We start from the raw sequence: 23,180 nt of genomic DNA, 5'->3' as shown, positions 1-23,180 counted from the left end.
TAAAAATTGATACAATATCTAATTATTACACATAACATAATCTAAAGGAACTCAGGTTCTCATCTCAATCCCATTGAGATGACATGACCATCATGCTTAGCCTTAGATAAAGGCTTGGTTAAAGGATCAACAATTTTATCGTCTGTCTCAACCTTACAAACATCTATTTCCTTTCTGTCAACGTAATCAATATTTATATGGTATTTCCTAAGTACATGTCTAGATTTATTACTAGACTTGGGCTCTTTACCTTGAAACATAGCCCCATTGTTATCATAATATATAATGATAGGATCTTTGGCGGTAGGAACTACTCCTATTCCTTCCATTAATTGCCGAATCTATACAACTTTCTTCGCAGCTTTTGGCGCTGCAAGGTACTATGCTTCTGTCTTAAAATACGTTGTGACACTCTACTTGAAACTCTTCCAGCAGATAGCTCCTCCATTCAACATTAAGACATAGCCGGACTAGTATTTCAAATCATCTCTATCGGTCTGGAACTGGTGTCCGTGTAACCCTTTACACGCAACTCAGTATCACCTCTAAACACTAAAAACGAATCCTTAGTCCTTCTCAAGTACTTAAGGATGTTCTTCACGGCTATCCAGTGACTATCACCTGGATTCTTTTGGAAAGAACTCGTCAGACTCAAATCCTACGATACTTCGGGGCGAGTACACATCATAACATATATAATTTGTAACGCCCCGTAATTTCGGACCGTTAATATATTTCGAAAATAATTTATTAATCAAATAAAATTTGATATTTAAGTATTTAAAGTAAAAATAATTCAAAGAAATATAATTTTATTATATTTTGAAGAAAAGTATTTATTTTGATAGTTTCGAGATGTTTAAAAATAGTTTAAACCGTGTAAAACTTTTTACTGTGACACCCTTAAATCTAGCCTTAAATAATTACGTAAATTCTACAGAAAAACTGACAGGATATGTTTGTAATTGGTTCAACTAGACAAAACCTGTAATTTCAAAAATTTTTCTAAACCAATCACAAACATTTCCAACATTCCCAAGAGGCGGGTGCCAAAACCTGCAATGCTAACGAACTACTTTACATGCCATAGCTAAATAAGAAAATAGAATGATACAAACCAAAAATAGAAAAGGGAGACATATGTCCCTTCAAATTATATACAAAACCAAAAGTTAAAAGGTTTACTATAAGAATAGCCAAACTAGGTCCAAGGTTCCTTATGCTCGCTAGCTCGCTAAATCGTGACCCCAACAAAGCATCAACAACCTGTCAATCGCATTTTATACAAACACGAAAGCCACAATTCGGTGGGGAGTAACTTCGAGTCCTCCGACCACGAATCGTCATATTTAATGTAACATGTAATAAAACATGTAAACAACATGATAAACAATTTAATTATCAAGTATTCTAACCTATGACCCCTAATCGACCAAAATAAACTATCATGTGAAACATATAACAAACGATAATCCAAACTTTATCAATCAAATCGCTTACATCTCACCTATTACGATTCATAAAATCACCATACAAGAAAGGGCAATATATCAAAGACAGGCATAAGTTCTTAGTACGGTCAATAGTCACTTTGTAACTCGAGTCTATACCACGAGGTAGGGAAGGTAATCGAACCGGTATCTTGGCTCGGCGGTTAATATTAATAAAACATGGCCAAGACACAACACAACCCTAGCCTAAAATCTGCCTTGAGACCTAGACATGCGGATACACACCACCGCACCCAAGACCCACAATTTTTCTAAAACAAAGTGAGTACCCTAAGGAGTCCACCAAAGGGTTGGCTAGTACTTAAGTTGACCACTTACTATCAAAATAAGTAACGAGGTCATGCCCCAACTTGGATATAAATCCACTAGTCAGGAACACAAAGGCTATCAAGCAGTGAACATATACTCGTCAAAGACTATAAAGACCTATCTATGATGAAGGCCGAAATACTCACCTAGGACCTAGTTCCGGCTAGTCCCGGCTTGAATACTTTAGCCCACACCACACAAGACAAGTAAGACACCCACTTAACCATAAGAGGGCAAAGAGTCCAACTTACTAACATACATGCTAACATTCTATCATGTGAAAGGCTATATAAATGTCTATTCAGCAAACAATCCAACAATATCCTCAATAAGTATTCAATACTAATTTCCAATTCTAACAATATTAACCATGTTAAAGGCTTTAGGGGAATCTAGGGCCATTTCTACAATATAAGATACTATTAAATACAATCAACTATACATGTGAACAAAAACTTGATAAATGGCCTAAAACAAGAAAAAGGCCGATTATCTAATTCATATAAAATTTCATCCAACCGAATTTTTACCCGCAACCCCAGCCCTGCGACAGGTACGGGTTAAATTGCGGCTGACCAATCACTCAATTAACTGACATCGAATCAGTCAAAGGGACTAAGGCTCAGTTTTCGGCACAATCATCAAAACATGGCAATTATTGCTATAAAATTTACCTTGAGCTTAATCATTACAATTTCATCTTATAAACTATCCTAACATGTGATAACTATCAATATAAGCTTAATTTTACCAACCTCATTATCTTTACTACTAACATTATTCATTTTAAGCCTTTTTATTACCATTTCATTTTATAACCTATACTAACATATGCTAACTACCAATATAAGAATAATCTCTACTACTAGTATGATTCAATTTAAAAGTGTACTCATATGTGACTTATACAACTCTAACATTAATTAACCCGAAATGACCAATATTGTACGAAAAACCGCGAAACAAGCAACGGACCAACCCGGGCCAATCCCAAGGCCTGCCGTGGGCCTGCCGGGCTGCTGGCCGTCACCCCTACACCACCATTTTTTCCATTTTTGTTCAGTATAAGACCGTCTGAAACATAATTAATCGTTCCCAATACTAATATGTTAACTAAAACTAACAAAAATACATGGATTAAACATGCATGCAATTATTTTAACATGTGAAATTAACCACTTAATTAAAAATCACAAAAACATACAAAAATCAAAGCATGTGACGATTTTTCGTCGAGTAACTCGAAATATGTTACCTTAAGCTAGAAAATGAGCAATTAGCACCTTAAAAACCAAACCCTAACAAGCACTAGCCGCTATCCTCGACAATATACGAGTCCCCAAACTCGTCCTCCAATTCTTCACCTAATTAAACAATAAAAACACAATATATAAGTATAAATACCGAAATTTATCAAAATTCGTCTTAAAACAACTTCAAGAAAACTGAAATTAAAACATACTAGATTGTAGATCTCGACGAGAGGATTCCGGAAATGTAAATTTCGTGAAAATCCGATAAGAAATGAGGAAGTTGTGACGATTTTTAGCTTGAAATGTATAAAAATGGTGTTTTGGTTTATTTAGAACAATGAAGAAGATGAAGGAAGGAAAGAAAATCAGAAAAAAAGAAAGGAAGGGGTACTGGTCCGCGGGAAAGGGAGAAAGGAAAGGAGGGAGTCGGGTTTGAGTCGGGATTTTACGAGTCGGTTTTGGCTCGTTTCGATAATAATTAAAACCGTAGGTCAAATGCAAAATCCGACAAGACCAAAGTTTTTAAACACGAGATTACAAGAAAATTGAATACTCATACGACCCATTTCCAAATTCGTTTACCCAACGTTCAAAAGAATTGTCATTTTCCCCCCGATACGCCCTTATTTCGAAATAAAAAGTTTTACACGGTTTAAACTATTTTTAAACATCTCGAAACTATCAAAATAAATACTTTTCTTCAAAATATAATAAAATTATATTTCTTTGAATTATTTTTACTTTAAATACTTAAATATCAAATTTTATTTGATTAATAAATTATTTTCGAAATATATTAACGGTCCGAAATTACGGGGCGTTTCATAATTGATCCAACAACGGAAGCGTAAGGGATCAATTTCATACGTTCAATCTCCTCGGGCTTAGTAGGACACTGGGACTTACTCAAAGTGATCCCATGACCCATAACAAAAAAGCCTCTCTTAGAGTCTTTCATATTGAACCGATCAAGAATCTTATCAATATAAGCTTCTTGACTCAATGCTAATATCCTCTTATATCTATCCCTATAGATCCGGATACCCAAGATGTGTTGCGCCTCACCCAGTCTTTCATCTGAAAATGATTCCCTAGCCACATCTTCATAGAAGTGAGCATTGGTATGTCATTTACGATGAGCAATATGTCATCCACATATAAGACTAGGAAATAAACCTTGCTCCCACTAAACTTCATGTATAAACATGGTTCCTCAACACTCCGAGTAAAACTATTTTGTTTAATAACAAGATCAAAACAATTGTTCCAACTCTTAGATGCGTGCTTAAGACCATAGATGGATCTCTTAAGCTTGCACACCTTCTTAGGGTTAAATGGATCTACAAAACTCTCAGGTTATGTCATGTACACTTCCTCTTCCAGAATCTCATTCAGGAAGGCGGTTTTGACATCTATTTGCCAAATATCATAATCATGAAATGCGGTAACCGCTAAGATAATCCTAATGGAACGAAGCATAGCAACTGGTGAAAAGGTTTCGTCATAGTAGAGACCATGAACTTGAGTGAAACCCTATGCCACCAATCTAACTTTGTAAACATATTTATGTCCATCCATGCCGACTTTGATCTTAAAGATCCATTTACACTGAAGAGGTCTAACCTTCTCACGTAAATCCACTAGGTCCCACACCAGGTTGTCGTACAAAGAATACATTTCGGATTGCATGGCCTCCAGCCAATGCATGAAGTCGGGACTAGAAATGGCCGCTTTGTATGTAGCAGGTTCGTCACTTTCCAAAACTAATACATCATAGTCACCATCTTCCTCGATAATACCAAGGTATCTATCAGGTTGATGACTAATTCTACTTGACCTCTGATGTGTCTAATTTATATATGATTTTACTCCCTATTTTAGCTCGGTTTTATTTGATTATTACACTTTTATAAGTGTATTTGTGAGCTAATTCCGTGTTCTAGGTGTTTTTGCTTATACTCATTGCATTTTGTAGGAAATGAAGCATTGGGTAGCTTTTTCCCGTCAAATTAGCAAGCACCAAAGTTCACAAAGCTAACGGAAACAAGACTTGACCATAGAACGGCATTTTGGGAAGAATTGGAAAATCCCGAGCATGAAACCAACTTGGGTTGGTGCACAAGTAAAGAAATGAAAATGAAAGCCCAAATATAGTCCAAATAATCAAGTGAGGTTGCAAGCTTAGGATTCTCAATTGTGCATTTAGTTGAGGTATTAAAAGGCATTAAGAGGTGTCATCGGATTTCATTTGCCAAATAATCAAGAATTAAATGACAATAACTCGGATTACCACGTCCCCGATCGGGGTCACCTTCATTTATGTTGTTTACGTTTCATCCCCTTAAGTCCTATATAGGGGGTGTTGAATCCGTCATTTAGGACATACTTTTCATACGCGTAAGCACACAAAACTCCAGGTTTCAGAATAGTTTACATTTTCTTTAAGCATTTCCTTATTGTTATAAACAATTTCCTTTAGTATTTAAAGTTATAATTCAAGCTTTCCATTCAAGTTACTTGGGTTTTTAGTTTGTGTTGTTCATTATTCAAGTTCTATTTCATTTGTTACGGCAATTTCATTTCTAGCATTATTTCGTTAATTCATTCATCATTATCGTTGTTACATTGTTTTCATTATCGTCATTAGCATTTCCATTTTGTTACTAGTTTATTACATTTTATTAGTAAGTTATTGTCATCATAGTTTATTCATAGCATTTTCATATATATATATATATATATATATATATATATATATATATATATATATATATATATATATATATATATATATATATATATATATATTGCTTATTACATATTACTATCATTCCTTTGTTATTTGATTAAGCATTATTTGTAATATTTATATTTTTATCATCATTTAGCAATATCTTAATTCTCAATTATTCATTCAGTTATAATTATATTATCATCATTTTTATCATATCATATGTTATTAGTTTAATTTTCAATATGAGTGAGTAGTTTTTATTTTTTTTGCCTAGGGATTAGGGAAGCCATGCATAAATAGTATTTGTAAATATTGAATTAGGATACTATAATATCGTTTAATAATTTCTATCACATGCTTGTTTTATTTGCTAGTCTTTGATAATTGATCACTATCTTAGATAAAATTTGTTAATTCACTTTTAAAAGTCGAGAGGCACGAAATTGAATTAGACTAAGCATGTTTTAGTAGACGATCTAGTAATAGCGAGAGCTCGCTAGAACCCGTTCTATAGTTGACAATAAGGCCGAGAGGTGGTTGTTATTTGACCTAAAATATTAACGTTATTATCTATTCCTAGTCTAACATGAGCATACATAATTACATGTATGACCCGACTCCTCTAGAGTCTTTTATCATTATTAATTTTACATCATTTTATCACAAGTTTACCAACCAAACCAAACAAATAATCGTAGCCGACCTTGATAGAATTCTATTCATAGCAATTCACTACGCAACTCCCGTCTCCTTGTGTTCGACCCCTACTTTACTACATTCATTTGTTAGCCAAGTCTAGAGTGTTTTTGTTAGGTGTGCGATAGCCTATCAAATTTTGGCGTCGTTGTCGGGGAGCACGGTTTTGTTGCATTTTGATTTGTTGAATTTTATCTTGTTTTATTTTGTCCCGGGGAACACTTGTTCCTTGGGACCGTTATCACGGTTTCTTTGTAGTTTTAGTGCCTATTTTGTAGGTAATGAAGCTATCTCAAGGGGATCCGCTTAGCCCTTCATAATGGATGTATTCCCTTCCTTGCAATAACAAAACCAACCTTTTCATGACTATCTTTCCCAATTTGAAGAATTTATAGGCCGTATTGCTTCTTTTGGATGTATTTACAGTGAATATGAATTGGGTCAGGTCGTGCTTGAAGGTATGGATTCTGAGTCTCGTAATTTGGCTCTTTACATGAGTTGTGGGAGTCTTTACTATAAGAGTGAGGAGGAGATTTGGGTTTTCCTAAGGGTCATGGCTGCCCAATGTCGGGAGGTAGCCCGCCAACAAGCTTTATGGCGCATCGGAGAGGAGCTCAAAGTGGTTCAGACTCGTTTGGAACAACGTTCTCTAAAGAAAGCGAGAGTAAGTGAGCCTAGTATCTCTCCTTTCCCAATGCGAGTCTATTGCCCCTAATGATTTTGAATTATTGGATGACGATGATGATAGTCTAACTTGTTCTTATAAAAGTCCCCTAGTGTCATTCCAATTGACCATTTAGAGACTCATGTTAAAGACAATGACCTTGTAGTAGATGACACACTAGCCATAGGTGATCTTGAGCCTGATCGTATAGAAAAGGATGAGGTTTTGTCCGAGCCTTTAGACACCTTTGAAAATCCTTTCACGGAGGGTGTAGTTGATCCATTTGAGGTTGATGCATCTTAATAATACTAATTTAGAGGTTAAGTAGGATGAACCCCCCATTTTTTATGAGTCCCACCTCCTTGAGTTTTCATGCCACCAATTTGCAACCATTCATGATGATATTTTGAGCACTAACAGTTTGTTTCAAAGTCTTAAGCCTGTTGCTCCATCTCTTGCTGACGAGTGGAGTAGTACGGTGGTTCTCTTTGAAGTGTCACATGCGCACCTTGATAAGATATATCATTCCTTACCCTTGATATTTCATGATTTAATCCTATCAATTGCTTACATTTGCTTTTGTATTACTCATGCGCGGGTATATGATAGACTCTTACGAGCCTTGACTTGCTTTTTTAAGATGAAGATGGTCGTGTCACTTGAGGAAAAACAAGTCTAGCAAGCTTTTTAAATTGCGCTTCTTGGGAGGCAACCCGTGTTTAGTTAGTTTTGATGCAATTTAGTGTTTTTGGACAATTTATTTATGTTGGTTTTTGGATGATTTCAATTTGGTTGTAATAGTTAAGACAATAAGACAATTAAGCTTGCTTTAGTATGTAGTAGCTTGTCTTTCGCAGTACTGTTACTTGGATTGGACTCGCCCCGTTTTTAAGCTAGCTTGGGGGAGCTTCTACGCGGTTGTATCCTTTCTTTCCCTTCTTTATTTCCACATGTGTCATCCCCATCTCCCCTTGTTGATTTTATTTGTCCTCCTATCTGGTTTTTTGCGCTTAAAACCGTTTTACACATTGAGGACAATGTGTTGTTCTAGCTTGGGGGAGTTGGAATTTAGTGGTCTTGTTTATTGCATTCATATATTTGAAAAATCCAAAAAAATTGAAAAACTTGAAAATTTTATAAAAAACTCCATGTTTTGTCCACCCATTTGTCCTTTGCATAATATCATTCCTCCTTGCATTTCCCTTATTGTAGCTTTCTAAGCTAATGAATCACACTTTTGACGGGTTTTGCATACTTGGGGATGTCTTGACATAGTGAGGGATGGATGGATTTTGGACAAAGTAGACTTGATCTTGACATTGGTAAGCTACATATTTGGTAAGATAGAGCCTCCAATGGCCAGTGCATCTATACCCAGTGTCATCTAGGTGTGTGTAGTTTCTCCTCTTGGTGTGCGTTATACATCTATATGCACAAGTATGATTTTTGTTCCATTTTGTACGAGCTTTGCTATCATGATTGCATTCAGAAGCCATTCACTTGTTCACTTACATATATTGCCCAAAAAGTACCCTCTTTCCTAGCTATATATAACTTTGCCTACCATTGTTGAGCTAGTAACTTTATACTTGTGGTGGGGTGCTCTCTTATTTGGGATATGGTTATTTGTTACTATTGTAAACATTGTTGTTACGGGATTGCTGATTCTCGTATCTTGGTGAATGTTGGATGGAAATTGAAAAAAAAAAGGAAGAAAAGAAATTGGAAAAGAGTTGAAAAAAATGAAAAGAATGAAATGAAAGAAAAAGAAAAGAAAGAAGCTTGAAAAAAAATGAAATGATGAAAAAGAAGAGAAGAAGATATGAGTTACTTCCATGTTTTATAAAGAATTGTTGTGGGAAGTTTACTAGTGATTTGTAATGAAAAAAATGAGTTATTATGCTGCTTTTGACTCTAATTCTTGTTGCATGGGAAGGGTTAAGGTTTTGATGAGCATTCTCCACCTTTGATTAGTTGCTAGCTTGACATTACCTCCACATGACCAAAAACATTTGTCCACCCACTTACCTATTTCCCCTAATCTTCTTATTTTTCTTCTTAGCTTCTTTTCTTGTGCATATTTTATCATGATTAGCATTATCTTGTTAATTTTGGAATGTCTACCATGCTAGATTGCGGGCGCATTCTCTTGAGTCGTATATAGGAGAGTGTCATTCACATAAAATTGCCTTATTCATATTATGAGTGTGAGTGAACCCCGTTACGATTTCGATGTCAATAAGATCATGCAAGAGTTAAAATGTCCATGTGAAGTCCTTTATGCTACGCCGTCGTGTAAATCTCATCCATGTATTAAATTTTCCCTATGCCTATGTTGTTTTGGGATTATGATTCATTGTGCTTGTTAGCTTATATTGGGATTTGCAATTGATGAGGTTTAGTGACTCGTTTCCCTTGTCTTGGTTTTATGTGCTTGCTTGAGGACAAGCAAGGGTTTAGCTTGGGGGAGTTTGATGTGTCTAATTTTTATATGATTTTACTCCCTATTTTAGCTCGGTTTTATTTGATTATTGCACTTTAATAAGTGAATTTGTGAGCTAATTTCGTGTTCTAGATGTTTTTGCTTGTACTCATTGCATTTTGTGGGAAATGAAACATTCGGTAGCTTTTTCTTGTCAAATTAGCATGCACCAAAGTTCACAAAGCTAATAATGGAAACAAGACTTGACCATAGAAGGGCATTTTGGGAAGAATTGGAAAATCCCGAGCATGTAACCAACTTGGGTTGGTGCACAAGTAAAGAAATGAAAATGAAAGCCCAAATGAAGTCCCAATAATCAAGTGAGGTTGCAAGCTTAGGATTCCCAATTGTGCATTTAGTCGAGGAATTAAAAGGCATTAAGAGGTGTCATCGGATTCCATTTGCCAATAAATCAAGAATTAAAGGACAATAACTCTGATTACCACGTCCCCGATCGGGGTGGGGTGTCCCCGATCGGGGTCACCTTCATTTATGTTGTTTACATTGTATCCCCTTAGTCCTATATAAGGGGTGTTGAATCCGTCACTTAGGACATACTCTTCATACGCTTAAGCACACAAAACTCCAGGTTTCAGAATAGTTTACATTTCCTTTAAGCGTTTCCTTATTGTTATAAACAATTTCCTTTAGTATTTCAATTATAATTCAAGCTTTCCATTCAAGTTACTTGGGTTTTTAGTTTGTGTTCTTCATTATTCAAGTTCTATTTCCTTTGTTACGGTAATTTCATTTCTAGCATTATTTCGTTAATTCATTCATCATTATCGTTATTACATTGTTTTCATTATCGTCATTAGCATTTCCATTTTGTTACTAGTTTATTACATTTTATTAGTAAGTTATTGTCATCATAGTTTATTCATAGCATTTTCACACACACACACACACACACACACACACACACACACACACACACACACACACACACACACACACACACACACACACACACACACACACACACACACACACATATGTATCTTCATAGTTATTTTGCTAATTACATATTACTATCATCCCTTTGTTATTTGATTAAGCATTATTTCTAATATTTATGTTTTTATCATCATTTCGCAATATCTTAATTCACAATTATTCATTTAGTTATAATTCTATTATCATCATTGTAGCTGGATCTAAATCAGGGGCTCCCAACCCAGCCATGACACCCAACCCAAGCCAGGACACCATACCTGTACCATCACTAGAACAGCCTGTCAAGAGGTTCACCAGGTCCAGCTTTCAGCTGCCATTATGGCCAGCTGGGGTGAGCCTTAACTAAGTCCAGCAGGAGTCCCAAGCATCCAAGCCAAGCCAAGCAAATGCAATGCAAGAATTCAGCATAGAAAATCAAGCAAGAGAGCCAGTCACATGTTGCTGAAAAGTGATAAAGCATAAAACAAACTTTCCATTTCTGATTAGGCAATTGTGAGGCTGTCCATGAAGGAACACTGCACCATTTCTCCACAAAATCTGCTATAGAAAAACTACAAAAAGCCTTGACTTTGGAAAGTACTCAGCTAGCCAACAAAGCAACAACAACCTGTGCACAATAGACAAATGACCAGACTACATTCTTGCTTTATTTCAGTCTGTTTTACCCCATTGCTTTTATTTTCACTTATTTACTTTAAATTCCATTTTGTAATATATTTAATGTTGTTTTTACTCATCCTAGAAGAGATCTTGGCCCTTGGATGCTAGGTTATTCGAGATGCAATGTAAGACAAGGCCTATATAAGGACCTGTGTCTCAATTGTTTGGAGCAGAATACTTTTGAATGAAATTAACCCTTGAGACTTCTCTCAAACACTTTCAAACTTGTGTTAATTTGTAGTTTGAGTCCCTGGCCTGATAATTAGCCTGTGATCTCTGTGGCTATTTGATCAAAGTCAGTTTGGCATAATTAGATTGAACCTGTGCTTGACTGTGGTTCATTTTAATTGTGTTATACAAATATAAGCTTTTAATCCTGTGACAACTGTGGATTTTGAGTTTACATTTGCTAAGTTAATCTCTTAAATTTCCTGTGATATTTTGTGGGAGTTTAGGATCTTAACTATATCCTCATTGTCAATCAAATAGTCCTTTAACTTCACTGAGTCTACTATCTGCAATTAGCTTTGTGCATGGTGTTTCCACTTGATCTTCAAAATACTTAGAATTCATCATAAATCTTGAAAATTGGCACAGTTTTAGCTTATTAGTTAAACTTAATTGTCACAAAAATTCAGGATTTTTAAAGGTCATCTGGTATTTTTAGTTTCTTCTGCAATCTTAGTATCATTATTGCAGAACCCTGGGTTTTACACTGCAATCATGTTATCATATCCTATGTTGTTAGTTTAATTTTCAATATGAGTGAGTAGTTCTGTTTGTTTAGGAATTAGAGAAGCCATGCATAAATAGTATTTTTAAATATTGAATTAGGATGTTATAATATCGTTTAATAGTTTCTATCACATACTTGTTTTATTTGCTAGTCTTTGATAATTGATCACTATCTTAGATTAAATTTGTTAATTCACTTTTAAAAGTCGAGATTCATGAAATTGAATTAGACTAATCATGTTTTAGTAGACCGGTCTAGTAATAGCGAGAGCTCGCTAGAACCCTTTCTATGGTTGTCAATAAGGCCGAGAGGTGGTTGTCATTAGACCTAAATAATTAACGTTATTATCTATTCCTAGTCTAACATGAGCATTTACATAATTTCATGTGTGACCCGACTTCCCTAGACTCTTTTATCATTATTAATTTTACATCATTTTATCACAAGTTTATCAAGCAAACCAAACAAACAATCGTAACCGACCTTGATATAATTCTATTCATAGCATTTTAATACGCAACTCTCGTCTCATTGAGTTCGACCCCTACTTTACTACATTCATTTGTTAGCCAAGTCTAGGATATTTTTATTAGGTGTGAGATAGCCTATCAACCTCCTAGGTATAAAAAGAACAATCATCGTGTCAGACGAAGAGGGAATATTTTCCTCTACCTTATTCTCGGTTTGTGGCTCTTGAACTTCATCAAGTTCAAATTTTCTCCCACTCTGTCTTCTAGAAATAAACTCCTTTTCTAGAAAGACAACATCACGGGCCACAAACACTTTATTCTCATTATTATTGTATAAGTAATAACTACGCATTTCCTTCGGATATCCTACAAAGAGACATTTATAAAATCTGAGTGCTAGTTTATCGCCAGACTTGTTCTTGACTTAAGCTTCGCATCCCCAAATACGCATAAATGACAAATGAGGGACCTTACCTGTCCATATATCATATGGACTCTTGTCGGCCGCTTTAGTTAGGCTTCGATTTAGTGAGAATATTGCAGACAATTTGGGAAAATCCCAAAATAAATTAGGAAGCTCAGTTAGACTCATCATAGACCGAACCATATCTAATAAAGTTCGATTTCTCCTTTTTGCCACACCATTTAATTGTGGTGTGCCAGGAGGATTCCATTGTGATACTATACCACAATCTTTCAGGTGTGAATCAAATTAATTGTTTAGGTATTCACCACCACGATCGGATCATAGGGTTTTGATCTTTTTATCCAATTGGTTCTCTACTTGATGTTGAAACTCTTTGAACTTTTCAAAGGCTTCACTCTTATACTTCATTAAGTAGATATACCCATATTTATTTAAATTGTTAGTGAAAGTAATGAAGTAGTTGTAACCATTGTAGTGGCGAGAGTCATTGGACTTAAACATCCGTATGTATAAGGCCCAATACTTCACTTGCTCGTGTCCCTTTTCCGTAAAAGGAGCACGGGTCATCTTGCCTAAATGACAAGACTTGCATATTCCATAATATTCATAATCAAGTGCTTCGAGAACTTTAGATGAAGCAAGTCTCTTTATGCGTCTTTCGTTTATATGACCTAAACGACAATGCCAAAGGTAGGATAGATCGGGATCACCTGTTTTAAGTTTCTTATTTTCTACATGGTAGACTTCTTTAGAAACATTTAGAACATAAATACCTCCAATAGAAATGGCTTCACCGTAAACCAATTCATTAAAAGAAAAAGCACAATGCTTGTTCTTAATCATAAAACAAAAACCTTCCATGTTTAATACGGAAATCGAGATAATATTCTTGGTAAGAGTCGGTACATAATAACAATTATTTAAATAAAACTTTAAACCATTTGCCAAAACAAGTACGTATGTTCCCACGGAATTGGCCTCTAGTCTAGCTTGACTTCTCATTCGTAGGTCCAGTTCACCTTAAGCTAGTGCTCGCGCGTCCCTCAGCCCTTATACATAAATACAAAGGTGAGAGCCACATCCGGTATCAAATACCCAAGTAGATGTACTAGAAAAGTTTATGTCTATCATATAACAATTTGAGGAGATAATACCTGTAGGCATCACACGCCCGACTTTCTTGTCCGTAGGGTATTTGGGACAATTTCTCTTCCAATGGCCTTTGCCATTACAATGAAAGCATTGTGCATCGGAATGTTTGCCAACTTTTGGCTTTGCATATCCTTCTTCGCTTGGACAAGGAGAGAACAAAACTCATGAAGTCTTTTCTTCATGTTACTCATGTTATAGTTCACCCTAAAGTGGGCGAACCCTTTGTGCAAGGAGTGAAGAACACAGTTGACACGACTGTCGTAACCCTATCAAAAATAAAACCAACCGGACTCTAATAAATGCAGTAGAGGCAGTCGGGTATCGAATCCATAGGGAGATGGGAACATGTATGCTAGACTATGTCCGTCTGAGTAACCAGTTCTTGGGGGTTTTAATAGTTTGTTCTAATCTATGGAGATTAAGAGAAAAAGAGAGTAGAGTGAAATAAAGTAGAGACTTAACGAGTTTACCAAATAGAGAGAAAAAGCTAGGATAGTTGGTTCACCATGATTCTCAAGAAGTCTAGTCTAGGGTCGTAGGTCAATGCAAATTCGATCTGCAGAGTAGTGAAAAGGTCCTTTCGGTCCGTTATTCGCCCTAAAACATTACTAACTTAGCTTTCGCCCTCATTAGAACGCTCTAATGTTCACTGCAGGTCTTACCCCTTCCAATCTTTCGATCCAGGTCAAGGTGTACCAAAGTTAATCATCTAGTTACATCGACTCAAGCAGACAAGTACAGTTAATTGCAGTGATTAACAACACATATCTAATTCGCACTAAACCCTAGTAACCTATTCATAATCTCCTTAATATCATGGCTCCCCTTTGTCCTAGCAAAGGAGATTAGCTATGCATAATTATTGAATAAACAACAACAATACATATACTTAGAGAGTTATACATAATAACAAATTGATAGATAATAATCTAAGGAGAGAATAAAAAGAGTAAAGAGATTAAAGGAACAAGAACAATAAAGCAAAAATAATTAATTGAAATAAAGAGTAGAGAATACCGAATGCAAGAGAGTAGCAATGGAGAAATAGGTTTCCAGTGTAAAATTCTAAGATAGAGAGTAAGAGAAAAAAAAAGGAAGAAGTCCTCTAATGAGTGCCGTCACTTCCTATTTATTCCTAATTACAAAAAAAAGTATCCAAAGATTAACTAACATCCGCATATAAGAGCGAACCTCTCGATCGAGTGAAATGAAACCACTCGATCGAGGATAAAGCTCAGCAAACCTCTCGATCGAGGATAAAGCTCAGCAAACCTCTCGATCGAGTAACACAAGTACTCGATCGAGGACTTCAACAAACAACTATCTCGATCGAGTAAAGAGAGAACTCGATCGAGGTACTCCAGCAGCATAAAGCATTCGATCGACTAGAAACAACAGCCAACGAGGTCGATCGAGCTATATTAGCACGGGTGAATTCTTGAACACCTTTCGAAGCCACTTCACGCATCTCTAAGTGACAAATTCCAAGCTCCGATTCATCCTTCTCCAAAAAACATGAGATTGGGACAGGTTCAGGCTCAATTTCGCTCCTTCCCGGTTCATACCTACAAATAAATACAAGATAAACCAAAGTATACTATTCGGGGGTATTTGTAGCTAGATGCCACATAAATAACATAGAAATGTGTGTATATATAGGGTAAAAACCTTATACAAAATATACGCATCAAACCTCCCCAAACCAAACCTTTGCTTGTCCCCAAGCAAACTATGAATGCAACTAAAGATAACTAACGGAACAGGACCAACTTATCAGCTACAAACTGTCCACCCAAGCCAATTTAATGCAACAACTAAGAAAGTGGCGATAAGTAAGTGCAAACGAGTTAAATCAATGCTCTAAACTATCGAACCGTCGATCTTGCAAGACTCATATATATCGGACTCTCACATGTCGCTCATCACACAAATTAAGCACAAGGTGAGTATAATTTAATGAAATAGAAAGAAGTAAAGACACTCACCTAATTCGACCTATAAGAATATGCATGCAGCTGACATGAAACCAATTTCTACCGACCGTACATATGCACTCCAACCAATCAGGACTAAGACACACGCCGAGGACTTACATAAAATGTGAGGTGGGGCAATTGGGTAAGAAAGGGGCAAAGTTAATTTGGATAAGTGGAGGTAAAGCCAAGCTAGTACAACCATAACCAAATAATAGACTCATTCCACTTCACTACTCAATACAAATTGTAGAACCGTGCCATTGTGGCAAAACATCACTCACATCAACAAGGGACTCCCCATAAGAAGTAATGATAAGCATGGAAGTATTATTCAACGATCTTTTTTTCATAAAATTTTTCTTTCATCATTTTTCTTTCATTCATATTTCTTTTCCAATCTTTTTTCATTTTTCTTCTTCTTCAATCACTACCAACTTCAGATCTTTCAAAGAGAGCCACACAAACATGGGTAACAGCGTACCCACAAAAACCACTGAACTAGCTTGACAGGGCAGGCTGAGTTTGGATGTATTAAAGGGGTCAAAAAGGCAAATTTGGCTATTGTAACGTTTATGGGTAGTAATGAAAGAAGGGATTGTAAGTTACCTCTCCACGTGTGCCACCACCACAACCCGAATGCATACAGGTACTGAGAAACGAATGTCATACACGTGCAAATTGATGTTACATGCCTTATAGAGAGTACTACTCACGTCCTATATGAAACTGGTCATGAATGTCACCAGTTTATCAAGCTCTAAACCTTAGAATGTATATGTAGTTTTATAATAAAAGAGTCAAGTCTATTCGTTCAGAAAAGTTTAAACCAAAAACTCGTAGATTATGCACATTACCATGCCAAAAAAATGTTAAGAATATGCGGGGCAAGGGTAAAAGACTCAAAGTAGCATAAAAGTTCAACGTTCCGACTCAACCTAAATGCAAAATAAAACGTGAATTTTTTGAATTTTACACGATTTTTTTTGAATGAAAAACAACAATGCATGCGAAAATAAATAAATGTGCAAACGGAAATGCAATAAAACAACATGCAGACACAAATATGGATGCATACCTCCCCAAACCAAACCGTATAATACCCTCATTGTACCAAAAATAGGAAAAGGAATGCAAACTGAAGAGAAAAGGAGAGTAAGACTCGGAAAACTTACAATATAGGCGTGAAGTAGGGACCTCCCTAAACCGACCACGAACATGGGAGGTCATAATTAGCCTCGTGACATCGCAGCACGCGAGACATATCAACAGTACTCGATCGAAAGGGCAGAAGGGCTCGATCGAGTAGTATGGGTGTCAGAAGTTCTCGATCGAAGAGGAACAACTGTCGATCGAAAAGGCTTATTTTGTAGACACTCGATCGAGGGGAGCTGGCTTTCGATCGAGTAATGTGAGAAGCAAAAACGTTCGATCGAAAGAGTAAAGCTTTCGATCGAACAGTTCACGTGAGAATCCTGCAAAACGCAACAAAATCTACGGAACTAACACGATAGCTTAAATGTTCAGCCTATTGTTTGTAAAACTAGCATCTAAAGCACACAAAAAAAAATTAAAAAAGTTTAAACAAAAGTACAACAAAATACAAGCCGGGTTGCCTCTCGGATAACGTAGGTTTAAGAGGTTCCGCACGACCTTTTGGCATCAGTTACTGGCTCATCAGGATTGTCGAAGTAGAGAACTTCAACTCTGCCAACCAAGTCATTTGCTTCATAGTAATTGATGTGACCATAATTAGAGCATATTTAGCCCCCGAATTAGCCTTGTTCCCATGCTTTTTAGTGCATATTTGGGTCATTTATTGTCTTTAGTTCCTTGTTTTGCATATTCTTTGAGGTTTTGTGTCCTTGGTAGGAAAGGAGTGCAAACCTTGCATTTTCATGGCAAAATGAGACTAAATTGATTGAATTCAATGACCAAGCATCAAGGAGAGACAATATTAGAAGGCCTTTGTACATATTATAGTAGTTGGGCAATGATGAGGAAAGATCCTTGCATCCCCGAGGAAATCCCAAGGATTTTATGAAGAGAAGGGAAGAAAAGAAGAATAAACAAAGCTGAGCAGCAATCCGTGCGGATTGTGCTGAAGACGCCCGCCCTCCACCTTACAATCCGTGCGTCTTCTACCAAAGGCGCCCGGGCAGCAGCCACCAGAAGACGCCCGTCTTCTCCCAAAGACGCCCGGGCAGAGACACAGGAATCCGGCCGTCCCGAGCCTAAGACGCACGGATTCCAAGGCAGCGCAATTTCGTCTTCTTCAAGCCTCAATGAGAGATGCCCATCCTTCGAAAAATACCGGCGTTTCCTTGCTCAAATCTAAAAAGTGTAATTACTAATTTAGCCTTAGTTAACCCTAATGCATCCACCTAATTTCCACTATAAATACCCCATTAGTCTAATTGGAAGAGCATGTTGTTCTTAGCAATCTTTAGGGTAGTTAATATCAATCAAATCTCTCTTTAGTTTTGTAATCAACAATTAATCAAGTTTTAATACAAGTTTTATTTCCTTAATCTCTCTTTTGTTCATCCTTTATTTTGGGTAATTGTAGATTATTTGGGTTATTATTGGGAGATTGACAACCTCTCAATCAAGCATCAAGTACTTCTTTTATTCTTGCTTTATTATTGGAATCATTAGTAGGTATAATTCTCTTAATCCCTTTTTAATTATTGTTAATTACTTTCATTTTTTCATCATGTTTCACTTTGTTGGTATGATTGACAACCTTGCTAGCATGTTCAACATGATAATGAGTGAGTAGTCACCTAGCTAGGGTTAATGGGTAATTAGGGGAAACCAACATGGGGAATGATTCATGCTTAAATTAATATGCTTTCATGGTTTATTTGCTTGCTTGTTTTGATCTCAACTCATGCACATGTTATGTTTGATGAAATGCGAGCCTATGAATCCTTGCATTTTTTACCCATCACCTATCTTTTCAATGAGACTTGTAAGACATAAACCAACTCGAGTCTCATTAGACCATGCATGTTGTTGAGTAGGGAAGACTAAGTCGACTTGTAGGTGTTGTACAATCTAATCGATTCAGCTCCGGGACCCAAAATTTTCTAGGATTGTAAGATATAACCCAACTCAATCCATCACAACAATAATTGCTTGCTTATAATTTGAGAACATGTTTGTATGATCAATTCACATGATTCCCCTATGACCCCAGGATACCCTAGTGCTTTTTATCAATTGTTTACAACCCTTTTAATTCATCTTGCTTGTTTATTTTCATTGCTATTTAGTTTAGTGACCTTCTACATCAACCCAAATTGTGACACCCCTAAGACACCACTAGTTGCAATAGAAATCTCATCTCAATTCCCGTCCCTTGGGATCCGACCTTTACTTGCCTCTTTACTAATTGTAGAGTTGTTTGTGAAGTTATAAATTGTATTTTGGTCTAGGTGCTCCTAACGACAAGTTACCGAAAAGATTTAGTCCGACCAAAAATGGCGCCGTTGCCGGGGACGGTGTTAACTTGATTTAGATTTCCTTATATTGTTATTAGTTGTGTCTTTTTTTGCCTTGGGGAAGTAAAACTCCTCAAAGTTTGTTCTAATTGTTTTCGAGTTGTTTGATATTTTGCATGTCTAGAAAGGTCACAAGGTGATTTGTTACCTTTTGATCGTGAAATTGAAAGAACTTTGACAACCAATAGAAGACTTGCTAGGAGAAATTTGAGAGGTATTAGTGAGGTTGTGGATATTCAACCAACAATTGAGTTCATTAACCCTTTTGCAAGATAAGGTGAGGAGAACCCAACACAAAATACAACACAAAATCAACCCACAATGCCTAAGTTTTCATCACATTCCGTACCCACCGAGGAGAACCTACCCAATGGTACTCCCACACCACAACATCTAACCGGAAATTTTATTGCCAAATCCGCATTTATCCAATTAGTCGAAAGAAGCCAATTTGGGGGGATGCCTAGTGAAGACCCTCATTCTCATATGGAAACCTTTTGTGACTATTGTGATGCGATTTCTCAAACCGGTGTAACTCAAGACCAAATTCGATGGGTCTTATTTCCTTTTTCTCTAATTGGCACCGCGAAACAATGGTTGAAGGGCCTTGATAAGGCTACTCTCAGAATTGATTCTTGGAAGAAGTTGGCTCTAGCTTTCTACAAAAAGTTCTATCCACCGGAAAAGACTAACATGCTAAGAGCTCAAATTACGGGTTTTAAGCAAAGGGATGAAGAATATTTGTATGAAGCTTGGGAGCGGTTCAAGGGAATTTGTCGCTCATGTCCTCACCATGGACTTAGCGAATGGTTCTTGGTACAACAATTTTGGAACGGTCTATATGAAGATTCAAGGAACATTCTCAACATGGGATCAAATGGAATGTTCACCGAAGTTGATGACAATCAAACTTGGAACAAGATTGAGGAAATGGCGGTCCATAACTCACAATATAGTAGACCTCGCAAGGCTACTAGAGGAGGAAAGCATGAAGTGGACTCTATTACTCAATTGGGTGCTCAACTTAGTGCTCACATTGACACAATCAATTTGAAGTTTGAAAAAGCTATGGCTAGAATTGAAGAAGCCTCAAAATCACCAAAGCATCATGTTAATGCCATGACGGCATCTTCATCAATCCCAAGTGGGATATGTGAGAATTGTGGAACTTTGGGACATGACCAAAGTGAATGTAGGGGAACAAATGAGCAAGTGAATGCTTTCCAAGCATATAAGAGTGGTACCCCTTATTCCAACTATTACAATGAAAACACCAAATTCCATCCAAATCTCTCATACAAAAGCCAAAATGTTCAAAACCCTCAAACAACATACACCCCACCACCCATGAGAAACCAAAATCAAAGACCCTTTTACAACCAAAACCAAGGTTACCAAAATCAAACTCCATACAATCAACAAAATGACCAAGGTTTTGATGTTCAAAAAGCGGTCCTCCAAATGCAAAAGAATCAACAAGAATTTTTCACTCAAATGCAAAAAGATAGTCAAGCAAAGGAAACCACCATCAACAACATCCTAGCTCACACCAAAATGTTGGAAACCCAATTGACTCAACTAGCATCATCAAGCTCACAAAGACAAAAGGGGCAATTACCACCTCAAAGTAATCCCCCAAGACATGAAATGGTTAGTGCCATTCACTTCAGAAGTGGTACAAGGTATGAAGCACCGAGGAAGCAAGTTAAGGATGAAGTTGTGGAAGCTAGTGACAAGGAAGAAATTGTGCAAAACTCCAAGGATGTAGAACCATCAAAAGAAGAAATTTCAAAGAAAAATGAAGACAAGGTCAAGGAGAAGGAGCCCATTGTGATTAGACTTCCTTTTCCAAGTCGTCAAACCAAGCCCAAATTTGATGACCAACTTGGAAAATTTATGGAAATTGTGAAGAATTTGGAAGTCTCGATTCCTTTCACGGAATTAATCAATCACGTGTCGGCCTATGCAAAATACATGAAAGACATCCTCACAAAGAAGAAGTCGATCCGGAAGCTTGAGACTATCGCCTTCACTAAGGTGAGTAGTGCCATACTTCAAGGGAGTTCACCTCCAAAACTCAAGGATCCGGGAAGCTTCTCAATACCGTGTACCATTGGCGACACCACGATCAACAAAGCCTTATATGATCTAGGGGCTAGTGTGAGTGTTATGCCGTACTCGGTGAGTAAAAGGTTAGGGATGTGAGAGCTTAAATGCACCAATATTACACTCCAAATGGCCGATAGATCGACGAAGACACCATTAGGGATATGGGAAGATGTTCCCGTAAGAGTTGGGAAATTTTTCATCCCGGTGGACTTTGTCATTGTTGACATGGAAGAAGACTCCAACATTCCAATCATCCTAGGAAGACCTTTCTTACACACCGCGGGTGCGGTGATTGATGTGAAACATGGAGAGCTCACTCTAGAAGTGGGAGATGAGAGTATAACTTTTAATCTTGACAAGACTATGAGAGCTCCACGTTTGCATGAACCATGTTTTATGATTGATTATTATAGCCGGAAGGATGATAGGAAGAAGTCGAAACTCCAATGGAAGAAGAAAATTGAAGATGCTCCATTCAAAGAGCAAGTGAATTGTAACAAAGAGAGCTTGCAAGGCTCATCAAAGTCAAGCAAAGAAGAAGAAGATGGCCTCATTGGCCAAGACAAGAAATTGGGAGAGTTGTCTCTATCAACTCAAGAGATCTTTAGTGATCAAGTGGATGAAGTTTGTGGTCTTTGGGACGACGAGTTTGAAGAGATTTTTAATCCCTACATTGGCAATGCTATCGATCAAGACCGACAACAAGGGCAAAGGTCTATTGAAGATCTTTATCACGATAATGAACAAGCTTTTGATTATTTATTCAAGGTGTGGAGCAACATCAACAACACCTTGGACATGCCCCCTTGACATCTCATCAAGAATGAGAGTTTGGTGGAGTCCTCCCTAAACCACCATTTGTAAATATTTCTAACTCCCTAACTCGCATTTCAACTCTTATATTGCATTTTTGTTATTTTTGGATTTTTATACTTTGATCAAGATAATTATCATGTTTGAGAGAAGTGAGGGAGGGACTAATGATTTCAATTAATGTGTAGTGCTTTAGCTTAGTGTGGGGATAGCAATTGCCTAGGCTATTCATGCCTTAGTAGTGGCCCCACAATGAAGAACACGAGATTTTGAAGAATGGAAAAATGACAAGGGATATGCAAAGTACACGGATGGAACTGAATCCGGGTAAAAGGGGTCGAATCCGAGCGGTTTCAAGAGAATCCGCCCGTCTTCAGGCAATCCGGGCATATTGGGCAGAAGACGCCCGTCCTTCTGAGCTGAATTTTTGAAATTTCTGACTGTTAACGAATTCGGGCGTCCTGAAATAGAATCCGCCCGTCTTCAGAAAGTCACCCGTCTTCACTGAAAGACGCCCGTCTTTTTGGCTGAGGAAAACAAGAAAAATCCCTGGAAAGGAATCCGCCCGTCTTCTCTGAAAGACGCCCGTCCCGCACTTTCAAATCCGCCCGTCTTTGTTCAAATCCGCCCGTCTTTAGGCGAGAATTCTGAAACCCAGAACAGGCAGAATCCGGGCGTCCCGAAGGAAATCCGCCCGTCTTCCCCCTACATTTCAAATATTTTGGGTT

The 23,180-nt window shown here is 37.1% G+C and overlaps 1 non-coding gene across 1 annotated transcript; it reads right to left on the bottom strand.

The window, feature by feature from the left end:
- Positions 1–20,223: 20,223 nt before the first annotated feature.
- On the bottom strand, positions 20,224–20,330 carry LOC141588967 (small nucleolar RNA R71). The gene has a single exon (XR_012519931.1). It is a non-coding gene; the product is annotated as a small nucleolar RNA R71 (small nucleolar RNA).
- Positions 20,331–23,180: the final 2,850 nt, after the last annotated feature.

This window comes from Silene latifolia, chromosome 6 (genome assembly GCF_048544455.1).
Source record: "Silene latifolia isolate original U9 population chromosome 6, ASM4854445v1, whole genome shotgun sequence".
Lineage (NCBI taxonomy): Eukaryota > Viridiplantae > Streptophyta > Magnoliopsida > Caryophyllales > Caryophyllaceae > Silene > Silene latifolia.
This window is presented reverse-complemented; position numbering and strand designations above follow the sequence as displayed.